Source organism: Athene cunicularia (genome assembly GCF_003259725.1).
Source record: "Athene cunicularia isolate RWA chromosome 5 unlocalized genomic scaffold, athCun1 chr5_part1, whole genome shotgun sequence".
In the NCBI taxonomy this organism is placed as follows: Eukaryota; Metazoa; Chordata; class Aves; order Strigiformes; family Strigidae; genus Athene; species Athene cunicularia.
In genome coordinates this window covers 41,470,331-41,483,027 of record NW_020799101.1, presented here as the reverse complement: position 1 = coordinate 41,483,027, position 12,697 = coordinate 41,470,331, and the positions used below count along the sequence as shown (strand labels likewise).

Here is a 12,697-nt window from a genome sequence, read left to right as displayed (position 1 = left end):
GGGGGGGGGGGGGGAGGGAATGGACAATGATTCAACTAGAGGTGCAGCATTAAATGGTCCCTGGACTACGCTTTGATCATCTTGGCCATCTCCAGGACTGGACAGAAAAGACCCAGAGGGATTCTTCATGCCTCTGATTCTGAAGGCATCTGTTATGCATAGACTCAGACTCAAATGAAAGGAATCACTAACTGCTTAATCTTAAGCATGTGGTTAAGCTCAGCATCAAGTGATTTAAATACAGTCTTAACAGTCTTCACCCAGGAACCTATGATAATTTTGATCACGTCTTTCTTTGGTAAGATACTGAATTTCTTGTGTAAGCTTTAAAACATAACAAGGTCTGATCATAACATTATACGCACAGATGGTCATTCCATGAGTGGGCAGCACTGTGACTGCCCATTCTTGTCTGAAGCAGTGGAATATGGAATAAAGCTAAAGATTTTGGCATTAGCCTGCAGCAACAGACTTTAGGAATAAGCCTCTGCCAACCAAGATCCTAGAGAGCAGAGCACTACTGTCCTGTCACGCTGCATCCACTCTCCCCCAGACATCGCCCAGGCACTCCAGCTGACATCACAAGCTACCTGCTGCTAGAGGCTTGGAGTCTTGGCAGGCTGTGGCCAAGAGCTATGGGATTGGACGTTGTGAGATTAGAGGGCGATTTAAAAAAGAGAAAATGATTATCCTAAAGAATCATTAGCCTCTTAAAGGGTGATAAGGCAACAGCCTTCCTATATTAGCTGGTGCAGATTTCCTAAAATGGGACTTACACTAGAGAAGACTGAAATGTATTAGAAAGCTCCCACCGTACTGCAACATGACATGTATGTGTACCCTGCAAATTTAGGAATAAGCTGTGCATGTTCCAGCACTGTGGAGAGAAATTTCACATGAATCAGATGCTGGAACACAAGCAGCTGTACAACCACTTTGTTATAATTGTCTGGGGGCTCTGGGGTAAGAGTTTATTTATTTTCTTGCAGGAAAGATGGACTCAAGGAACTGGTTTCTATGCAGTACACACAGGCAACAGGACAGAGAGTCTTTCCTCAACAGTGCAATCTGTACCAAGGTGGGGTTCACACACCTCTGAGAGTTTGAAATATATGTATTAGCTGAGAGTTGTGAAATCTTATACCAAGGATACCATCAAGGGAACATTTCAAGGTTTTTCCTTGAAATGAGAGGAGAAAAATACCTACCAAAAAAAACTGATACTGTCAGCTGCTGTCCTGGCACCAGTCTAGTGCTCCCACCTCACAAAAATCTGGCTGCACTCTCTGTAGCCTGAGGTTACCTTAGGCTATGTGTAACACCAGAGTTAGTAAACAGGCGGTGACGATGCCTCTGCTTGTGTACAGCATTCCAGTCCAATCATTACGTCACGTACCAATCACTCAGGTTATGACTTTGATATTCCACTGACACACCAGTCATCAGCCTCCAGCGTCCGTGCGACCAGAGTGCCTGCAGCTTTAGTCTGCCTCAGGAGGAGATTCCCCGGAGTCAGCACTGTACAGCTCCCTGACAGACCTCACGCTGGCCGTTAAACACGGAGGGTGCCCTGGTAAAATCTGGATCCAGAGTCATCCAAACTACATTGCACTTCACCCTGTGTTGTTATGACTGGCGGGGTGGCTCTGGGGGATGGAGTGCTACAGACAAGGTACAGGGATGCAGGGGGAATTCAGATTGGATTAATTTAAGTAGATTACTTTAAAAAGCACATGAGCCACATCAACCTCACTTCTCCCTCTTCTCCACCTCCCCTCACAAAAGTCCCATTGTTCTTCAAGAGCTCAGCAGGCCCAGATGTCTGTATTCCTGAACCCACATTACCCTTTACTCCAGGCAAGGCAGGTAAACTGTACTTACATTCTGATCTGGTGACACTGTCACTGTCACCACGCACAGACAGACATAACTAGACAGGGTATTTGGCACTGGGAAGATACCACAGCACCTCAAACTACCAAAGAGCTGCTGAGAGCTGGCATTAGAGGGTGGAGAACAACAAGGAAAACTGGCCTTGGTATAAATAGATGAAGCTACTGAGTTCAGCAGTTTAGCTTCTGCTCTTAGGTCAGTTACAAAAAGCTCAGCCATGTAGCGGGGTCAAAGATAAGACAAGGTTAGAAGCAGAAGAATTAAAATCTGCAATGGAGAGATGTCATGGCAGAGCTGGAAAAGGGTTAGTGCCAGGTCAGGATCAATAGCAGAACCAATCTCATAGGAAATATTGATAGGTCAGAGTCAGCCAAGAGAGAAGCAACATCAGGACATGGTCACTGAGGGCAGGAAAAAAGTTCAGACTATACCACTGCAGCTACATGCAGGGGGGAGTTACTGTCAGCCTGTTGTCATGTCTGATTGGGTCAATACCTTCTTCTGTCAACACTGAATGTTGTTTTCAGCCACAGGAATTAAAACGCTGACAAAGAATGACAGCTCTTGATGGAGTAGAACTCTATTTGCTGGTGCCTATGGGTCACTGATAGCTGAGCAAATTCTAAGTGGAGCTCAAATGCCTTCACTAGTGATCTCAACTAGCCAAGAGCTTGGTCACTGCCAGCCTAGATAATTTTGCTGTCAATCTCACAGCTACAGTGTGGCCCAGCGCCTGTCCCTCTAGTCACCATGTTCCTGCGCAGAAGGGGATGCAATGTCACATGAGTCACTTTCCTGTTGCGTCCCAAATAGGAGCCTGGACCACAGAACTGCACTGTCAACGCTTCCCACACACATCTTACATGGCAAGGAGGTGCAGCAGGAACATCTTCCCTGAACCTAGAAAAGCTGTCAAATTACTCTTCCTTAACCATGCATTTGAACAGAAGGCTGGAAGTGGCCTTCTCACATTTGCACTGGGAGCAGGGAAGCTGTAACTGGTTAATGGCCTGGCTGTTCAGGGCTGCAGGAGCCATGCTTGCTTAGGCATTGTGACACAGCGTGGCAACACAGCCACCGCTTCAGGCAAAATGTGCCCAGGCCTCGTTATGCCCAGGGAACAGAAGGAAAGGACACCACCTCCGAGTAGTGGCTTCTTGTTTCTGCCTGGAGAAGGGAGGTGAAGTCGGTGCCTCCAGGTGCAGGAATGAGACAAAGCTAGGGTAGGAATGCCAGCGATCCCAGTAAGCCCAGCTGGTACAGCCACGTAGGCCAAGGCTCTTTGCACTGGCAGTGCCATGAGTCACAAGCAGGCGAGGTGAAGCAGCCCAGCGTCTCCCGGTCTTCGTACGTGCCTGAAGTCAGCTTCCCCAAAACACACCCCCTTGCACAGTGCAGCCACAGGGAATTCACCCCAATTTATGCTAATGCTCTGACTCACCCTGTTGATCAGCCTCTCTCTTTGCAGCCACTACAAAAGCAGTCTTGGCCAGGCAGTCAAGTGCCTGAAGCCTGGCCGCTGGTGTTCCTCCCACCTGCCTTCTGTTACCACCACAGCCTGTGACTTGGTGCAATATGCCCTCAACAAGCCTTCTGTTTCCATCTGAGTGCAGGACAGTACAACCATTCTGCCACACGGCACGGGTTTTTCATACGGGACGGAAAGGAAACCTTCCCTCCCCAAAAAGAGGACAGTAACACACACGTATGGCTGTTTTTCTTTTCAAAGCCAAAGCCAGACTTCAAAGAGGCTGTGACAAGAGCCATTGCTAGTCTGATAACAGACCACAGAAATCATGACTTGTCTTAAAAGGGAATCTATTTTATTTCATTAGAAAAATGCTGTTCCCACATGGGCTACAGCTGCACTTCCTGACCTCTCATTCCAGTGGGCTTGGAAGCACCATATCTCCTAAACTGAGCTGAAAGAGGTTTAATGCTGAAATCACTTTATCTTCATCATCTTTAATAGTTTTTAAGTATTTGAGAGTAATGATATTCCCATGACGTAAGTGATAACACCAAGCTTTCCAGTGCTGCTACAGTGAACTGCCACAAAGGTTGCAAAGCGTGGAATGCACCAGGTCCTCCCAGGACGGGTCACAGCCAACACACGCAACAGCTCTGTCCAGGCAGATGCTTTTCGTGTTTTGATCTTACATGTGGTTGAGCGTAGGAGGACAATGCCCATTACTGGCCATACAGAAAGTCCAGCAGCTACTGATGACTTGTGAGTACTCTCAGCTGTCCAGCCATGCAAGTTCTTGCTGTCTCCACATGCAAGAAGGTGGCAGGCACTTGACTTCACAGAGCAGCATGACTGGCACCCGGGTTACAGGCAGGAGTATATCCAGCTTTGGAGAGATGCTCAAGAACTGACCGCTGGTCCTCAGCATGGAAAGGGTGGTCTGGACAGGTCGCTGGGCAGCACATTATTCATGCATTTGTGTTCCAGGCTGAACGAGCGGGTTTCTGTGGAACCTGCGCGCGCTCACGCAAGTCCTCCGTGCCTGTTATCCTGGCACTCAGCTTTGTCTTCTGGGGCAGAGAGACAGCCTGATCTGACACACAGATGCTCTCTCTGAATTAAAGAGCTGGCAGAACTTGCTTATCATATTTGCCAGGGCACCACAAGGAAGACAGGCAACGCTTAGCAGGTGTGCGAATCATTTCTTGGCTTATCAAGTGTTTTTTTCCATAACATTTGTTCTAAATAAATAGCATTGTGCTTTAAGGAAGGTGGTGATCATTGGTGCATTCTGCTCCTTGTCTTTGGAAAGAGTACCTGTAATTAGTAAGGACAGATCTTCAGATCTGCTGGGCTAATCACAAAAAGATTCATCAAGGGAAGCTGCGGACCAAGGTTACCAAAGCAAAGGGAGAAGAAAGCAGCGTTTTATTATGAGACAGCTGAGAACCAAGGGCCCAAAACCTAAGTCGACACGATTTAGGAAATCACAAAAGGAGTGGAGTTACTAGAGCCAGAATCTGTTCTATTAATACCACAAAAACAGAGTAGCTCACATATAACACCTCTACAGCTATTTTTCAACTCTCAAATGGTTCTCAGTATAGGTGCCAGAGGTACTAAAATATAAAGACAAATATTTTCAGCTGTTTATTATAGGGACTCTCCCTTCAGGCAGAAACATAGTCTTAACATCAGAACACAAAAGTCTGCCCAGCGTGGCCATGTTTAAAGCAAAGACTTTCAGTATTTGTCACTAGCGATAATCTGCTTGGTATGAACCACAACTTCAGGATCACTTAGAGGTTTTTGTCACAGCAACTAGACTTTTAGTATCAACACTCAAAAGAGTGAAATGCAATGTCAGGCACGCTTACACATCAGAAACTGTAAAGGAGAAAGGATTCAGTGAAGGAGCAGCTTCTTGTCAAGACAGCTACTTATCTCTCTTTCTTCACACTGATCCACATGGTGAGTGGTTGGTTTATTGCTTTGATTGGACAGTCAACACACACACACCTTCCTGCCTTGGAGTAATTAAGAGTCTAAACAGCAGCACTGTTACTACTCTACTTTTTGCCGTGATAAGGATTTGGATGAGTGGGTAGCAGGTGGGTCTCCTCTCTCTCTTAGATGAAGACTATCAGTGACTGCTGTAGGTGTGAATCCTTCCCTCTGGCCATGACAAGGAGGGGCAGGGCTGCTGGGTGTCAGGCTGCCCTCCCCACAGCAGGGCATGCTGGGCTCTACCAGCTGGCTGGGAGAGGGAGGACTTGGTTCTTCTTTGTGTTCCTTAGTCTCATTTCAGACTTCATCCTTACTCTTTCTTTATAGGCATTTCTCACGTCTCTTTAGCTGTGTGGTTTATGGGCTTTGTTCCTGAGGAGAAACCTCCTGTGCCGTTATTAAACCTCTTGTGCCATTATCACACTTGGGAAGATGCTTCTTCCTGTCTTCAGAAAACATGTTGGCTAGTTCTTGTCTTTCCTTAAAGCTTGGTGACAGACCTTGTAGCTCACTTCTCTGCTGGCAAGTAGAACATGAATTGTCTTCAAAATTCCAGATGATGCTGTAATGTTGTTACCTTGTTTGGGGTTTCTCAGTGGTCAGGGGATGAGATGGTGCTTCAGGGTTTGCATTTGTTCTGCAGCTCCCGCTTTGCCGTTAGTACGTCAATCAAATATTTCAGAACTCTCAGTTCTGTGCCTGTTTGGGGCTTTGTGGTCATCCTCTAGCTAGCTGTGTCTTGGGTTTAGTAGAATATGAATCCATAACATCTAGGCCACACAGAAGCAATGCTTGTTGTGAAGACACTGTGATGATGTGGGCAAGAACAGATGCAAGCGAGTCAGGACAGAACCTTATCACTGCAAACTGATGAAGCGTTTCTGACACCACAAATCTGTGGAAATTCTGGAGCTTGGCTCCAACTGACTGAGACTATGCTCCTGCTGCTGCTCCTGAAATGGAAACTTTCTGCTCTTCATACTAGAGCTTTGGATGGAAAGGCACTGTGGTTAATAGATATAACGACATCACATAATCTCTGCTGCAGTTAAGTCTACATAAAGTTATTTTTCTGTTATTGTCTCTTCATCTGGAGAGTGGGCACAATGCAATTTTAAAAACTTGCTGCTCTTCAGGTTAAGATATTCTTTTCAATCTCCAGGCTATGCCACTCATGTCCAGTTATTGCTCATGTACTAGTTCTGTTTGAGTAACAGCTCCCTTCTCGTCCTCTTTCACTCAGTCACCAGGGTAAACTCCATGATGTAAACCAGTCCTATTTCCCCATTTACATACAGCCAGGCTAAGCAAGCCCAGCATCCTCCAGGAGGGAGGGCTCTTTGTCCCCTCAATCAGCCAAACAGCTCTCCCCTGTTCTGTTCATGCTTTCAGCTCTTCTTTAAACTGCAAACAGTCTTTCAGTTCCAGCTTCAGCAGGGTGTTGTGCGACAGCATTAACTCTTGCTGATTTGGTGGGTGTTCCCCTCATGCAGCCCCGAACCACATTGGTATGTCTCAAAATAACAGTACCCAGTTAATGCCCCCCAGTTTTCCTCTCTTATCCAGTGCAGTCATCTCCTCTGTAACAGTTCCAGTTTGCATCTCACCTAATCACTTCTCATGCATTACCATATTAAATACTTTGCTGAAGCCTAGACAAACTACATCTGCACATTCTCTTCTCTGCAGAAGCCAATTACTGAAGACAGCTGTGAAGTTAGTCTGCAGTGAAGTGTTTTGCTAAGCCCATTGTATATTTCAACATTGTGTATTTGCATCCTGAGTTATTCTTTCTGTCAAAGCACATAATAGAAAGATTTGTGTGTTATTGAGGTCAGACTAACTAACTAACTTCAGTTTGCTGCATTGCATTTTATTTTACACGTCTCAAATACAGGCACTGCTTGCTATTTTCCAGTCATGTGGTACCTGTCCCACTTAGATATATTTACATTCCTTACTAATAAACTCTTGGTTTGTGTCTCTTCTTTCACCTCCCTTGACAAAAGCACCGGGAGTTCTTAGAACTGTGATTTTGCTTCAGATGTGGTAATTTTTTTAAAAGCCTCATAACAATCACCATCCTGTCATTTATTGGTTTGCATCTAAGCTATCTTTAGTTTGGCAGTCATATTGCTGCCTGGTATCTCACTTCTTTCTTGATTCTCTTTTTATGTGACTAGAAAGCTTCTTACTAAGTTTTAAACTCTTTGCAATGTGTAAATTACCCCTAACTTCTAAAGCTCTTGCTCCATTCTATAACAAAGTGCCAAACAGAGGTTTCTCTTGTTGCATTATTCCTTTTCCATTCTGTATGAGCTCCTTATTATTTCTTAAACTTTTTTTTTAAATCAGCTGGTTACTCACTAAACACTTTTCTTTCCCTACTTAGGATGCAAACCGTAGATTGCTTTCTACCTGCAACTGAGGGTCTTCCACATTTCTGTCTTTGGACTCTTCAGCCTACCTGCTCGTATCAACCAGTTCATTCAGGTTTTTCTCAAATATGCTTTGTTAAAAATTTAGCTATAAACCCATTTTTCTTCTCTTTATGTATTAGAAGTGAAACTAAATCACCTCCTGATGTGAAACTAAATGACAACACTAAATCAGCCTGGATAAGGTGCTGACATTTACAGTCGAGGCTGAGGTTCCCAGCCCAAGCCATCGGAGCCATCTGAGCCCATGCCACCTCCGTCTGTGTCTTGCCTGTGTGGACTTGCTCATGACTCCTCAAAACGCCCTTCTAGGTGTCAGTGTAGCATCTGGGCAGCAGAGTAAGGCCATGGGGAGAGAAGAGCAGGGAGTTACACAGCACTGAAGGATGAGCCAATCTAGTTCACAGCTCACAGCCTGGCACTTGGATGAGCTCCTGGGCTTTGGATGCTGTGGGCTCAGGCAAAAGGAGTTTCCAGCAGCTCTGTACTCAGCTTTTATGTTCAGTATCCAGTATGTTCATCCTTCAAGCTGTACTAGTAGGAAGTGTTTGAGTTTCTTTCCTACCCTAAAGGAAGAAAAGACAAAATTCCCTACGCTCCACACTGTCTCTGCTCACTGTGTCTGCCTTTAACCAAGCTAAAATCCAGCCTGAAATTGGAGTTCTGATTCTTTGCGGAGAAATTTTTTATGGACCTGTGCTGGAGGGACCTCGGTATCAGCCAGCAACATGGAATGTGACAGAGGGACAGGGTGACCAGAGCCACTGAGGGGAGCTCCTGCCAGCAGGGTCAAAACTGCCCACCAGCTTGCAGTGAGAATGGGAGGGAGGGGAAGTCGGCAAAAAGCATAGTGCAGCAGATCACTTCGGTGTACGAGACTCAAAAGCCAAAGCAATAATGCTGGGTTTTCTTCAGAGGACTTCTCAGTCAGCTACCAGGACACCGGGGACTGTTGGCATGTTAATGCTCTTCAGATCTATGGATTTTTATTTTCTTTCCTCCTCACATAACTAATTCAATGACAAATCAAGTTTGTCATAACTCAGCCAAGTTTGTCATTCCCATCTGTGAGCATTCAGTGGCCTTTAGGATATGAATTGGGCACACTGCAGAAACCACCAACACAGCTGACAACAGCCAGAGCTGTGGCAGCCGTAGGGGTGAACAGACTGAACATGGAGTGGGTCAGCATCAGCCTCAGCTTAAGTTCTGCCCTGCAAAAGAATCCCCCCAGCTATTAATCCTATTACTAGCGCTGACATGCAGGCCACCTAAATGTGGAGAGTGGTTCCCCTGCCTTGTTTGATTTCCACCTGAATGGCGCTTTGTATGCAGTTTCCTTGTTGTCCTAGATACGCAGGCTTTTGCTTGTCAGTCTGTAGCCACTAGAGTTTAGGGTTGTTCTCTTTAAAGTACTGGTGTGTCCTTTGCCATTTTCTCTTCTCTTTGCTTGGGACTCTATTTAACCCCATGAGTTAAAGCTTTTAACAATGAAAGTACATTACCTTTGGATGTAGCAAACAAATCCAAATATACCCCTGCCTACTGTTGCATACATCATTCCTGATCCCCAAGCCTTAATGTGGAAGCTTTGACAATGCCACTTCTACCTTTCCATGTTTGAAACAAGGATGTTTATTTATATGGATGCATATTTATATATTAAGTGTTCACATCTGGAGGAGATTTGTAAATGCCATAAGAATTGGATTCAGCAAACAGATGTGAGAGCCTTGGTGATGCACATGGATATGGCATCATGAATATCGGGGGAATAGTACTGAGTTACATCGCCTTAAAGCGTCTGTGGCATTGTTTGAACCTCACCTCCAATTGCAGTAGCTGTAATCTTCACTGAAGCCTCAGAGAAAAGGGGCAGAGCTATTTTTTAGATTCTCCTGTCTGGTCACTATAGAGAGAGGAAAGCAGGGCCAAGCTGTTGGAGGGAGATGTGGTGGTACCTGGAAACGAACTGGCCATCCTCCTGTCCCCAGCTGGGATTTTCTGAATAGAAGCACTTTCAGTCAAACCCAGTGTGTGCTCTCAGCTGACTGAAGCAAGTAATAGCCTGAAACACAAGATGAAGCTAATGACAGTTTCAATCCACTGCTACGTGTCACGCCAGCCCTGTGGTTGGTCCCTCTGGCTCTGGGGTGATTCACCACTATCCTGAAAAACAGGCAACCCTGGCACTGTTAGTCACTCGGCACTAACTCGGGAACGCTCACTCTGGGGAAGCAGAACATACACTGCTAAAGAGAAACTAGCTCCTCCTTTTCCTGAAACCTGGAAAAGCTAGTTTCAGGATGTAACAAGTAAAGCTATGACAACTGTCTTTTTCTCCTTCCTAAATGTTTCCAGGCCAAAATAAAAATTCTTACTGCTGTTAAGCTTTTTACAATTTTTTTATCATTAACAGAGTTTGGCCATTATCTTCCATTCCTTTTTCCCTTAAGTCACTTTTAAACTGTCAAACTCCTATAGTTTTTTCCATTTCCTTTCATTGTACTCCTGAATCTACATCGTGTTCCCTAACAGTTAATCCCACTGCTGCTCCATGTCCTCCCTCACGCCCGCCTGAGCACGCCGGTGGTTCTGTTTGGCAGGCTGTTCTCCTCACCTTACGAACGAACGCGAGCTCTAGCACTGACAGACACTAAATCCTCTCCTTGGCATCCACCTGCTTTACTTGCATAGCCACATCTATACCATCTCCAGGACACCTCCTCTGCTCAGCCCTTCACCCCTGGTGATCCTTATGCCCTTTGATTTATTTAACCAAAGTACAATGCGGGTACAGTCAGTAACAAGAAATGGATTAATGAAAGCTTGAAACCAAAATAAATCCTTAACCTCTCGCTGCTATGTCACAACTTCAGTAACAGCCTTCCCCCAGGCTGTGCTCCTAATGGTAGAGCAATATCCCAATGTCTTTACACAAGAAAATCAGGGACTTGACTTCAAAAGGAGTTTCTAACCTCATACCTAATTGATCTGGGTGTAACAGCACTGAAGGGAGCAGAGATCTGTAGTGTTTAACTGGTGTGGGATCTGAAGCTGGTCCCCTAAGGCTTCTGCTTTAGGTACTGGCTCTCCGTTGCAAAGCCGGCCTAGCCGCCTAGCAGAGCCTTTTGACAAAGACAGACACACAACTGAGACAGCTCTGCAGTGGAAAGGAGCAATTTTCCTTCCCCCCGCTCCCATCAGCAAGCACGTACTCATTTCCCAGTAGCGTATTTTCTATTTCTTGATCCAATTTTCCTTAGCTTGTACTAGCAGATAAGATATCTAGTGCTTCATTTGCGAGATGTGCATAATCCAGCGCATTTCTCAGATGGATAAAATGCACATCCTGGGGAAAACTGAAGAAAGAGGCTAGATTTATTTTTACTGGTATCACTAAGACCAGAACCTAGCAAGAGCTTCTTCAGCTTATCTTTTAGACACTGATTTGTCTGTCACTGTTTGTGCCCTTGCTTGATAAGGATGACGCAGCTACAGCCAAATGTTTGAATGCTTTTATTGTATTGGGGTTTTGCTCAAATTTCCTTGATTTTAGCAGGAAAAAAAAAAAATAACTAAATATGAAAAGTATATGCTTGCTGCAATGGGACACAGAGGACTGATTTAATTCCCAGATGAAACTGGTTTCATTTGACTGAAAGGCCACATTATTTTGGCACTGACAAACTGCATGGATAAGGCAGGCATCTTGTCTCTTAGGAGCCAGGACCCGCAAGACAGAAAATGTAGATTTATTTCTTGTTTTGTCAAGCAGAGCTTTGATACAGACAGCTGCAAAGAAGAAGACTTTCCAGAGCACTTTTTTGTCTGTGACTAAGGCCTCCAAGTACGGCAGCTGTACAAACAGGGGATGGATTCACATTCTGGCTATGGAAAGGGACCGGCGGGGAAGGAACCAGAGTCTGCAAGCCTGTACCAGCACGGGTGCGCGGTGTGAAGGGCTGGGAGGGCGCAGCGCCGACCCCATGCCTTTGAGCCTGAGTAAGACAGAGAAGGTGACCGGGAAAAGTGCAAGTGGAGAGGAGAATGAAGGAGCTTTGTTAAGGCTGACCTTGTGAATGGTCACCCAAGGCAGCAAGTCAGAAAGCCTGTCATGCAGGGCAGGAGAGGAGGGCACGCTGTGCGAGGCACTGCAGGACAGGTGTGAGAACCACGCAGGCTGTTGATGTCACCCATGGTGCATGTGCCAAGGTACAGGGAGCACCCGCCAGTCCGTGTGTGTTGTAGCTGCAACACCCTGTTCAGTGGAATGGAAAGGTGGATGATGGTTGGAAAGGGCCCAACAGGAAACTAAAGAAAAGACTGTAAATAGACTTGTTTGGAGTGATTAGATGCAGAGGACAAGAACAATAATGAGAAAAGCTGCTGTGAAAATATCTCAATGGTTTTGCTACTCGTTCTTTCCCCCTCTGCTCTCTCCTGTTTTCGGAACGAGCAGTTTTGTAATTTGAACCCACGGCTTTAGCCGGGCTCTTTAGCTGTCACAACCTGCTCAAAGCTGACCTACCGCTGGGTCTCGTCTCATCACAGGCAGCTCTCGGACCCATCTAAGTAACAAAGGTTATGTATTACAAGCCCACACTCCAGCCTGGATTTAGAAGGGCAAATGCACTCTGCTGACCAGACCCAGCACCATTTCCTCCCATCTACGTGTCTTTTATTGCTCTCTCTCACCCACACGCCCTGTGCCTCAGCCCCGAGCTGTCCCTTCGCCCAGTTCAATGGTAGGTGCTTGGTTTTCCAGCGCAGCAGCTCCCGTGCGTGGATGGAAGCCGGAGGCGGGAGCGCGGGGCAGGCTCCGAGGAGGACTTGCCGGCTCCCCCCCCGCCCGTGCCTCCCCTCAGGGCCCGCCGCGGCCTGCTCCACC

General features: G+C 46.1%; 1 long non-coding RNA gene across 1 annotated transcript; it reads right to left on the bottom strand.

The window, feature by feature from the left end:
* Positions 1–7,973: 7,973 nt before the first annotated feature.
* On the bottom strand, positions 7,974–12,635 carry LOC113480905. Its single transcript, XR_003398572.1, has 3 exons — positions 11,882–12,635; positions 9,768–9,874; positions 7,974–8,372 (listed from the first exon to the last, which is right to left on the bottom strand). It is a non-coding gene; the product is annotated as an uncharacterized LOC113480905 (long non-coding RNA).
* Positions 12,636–12,697: the final 62 nt, after the last annotated feature.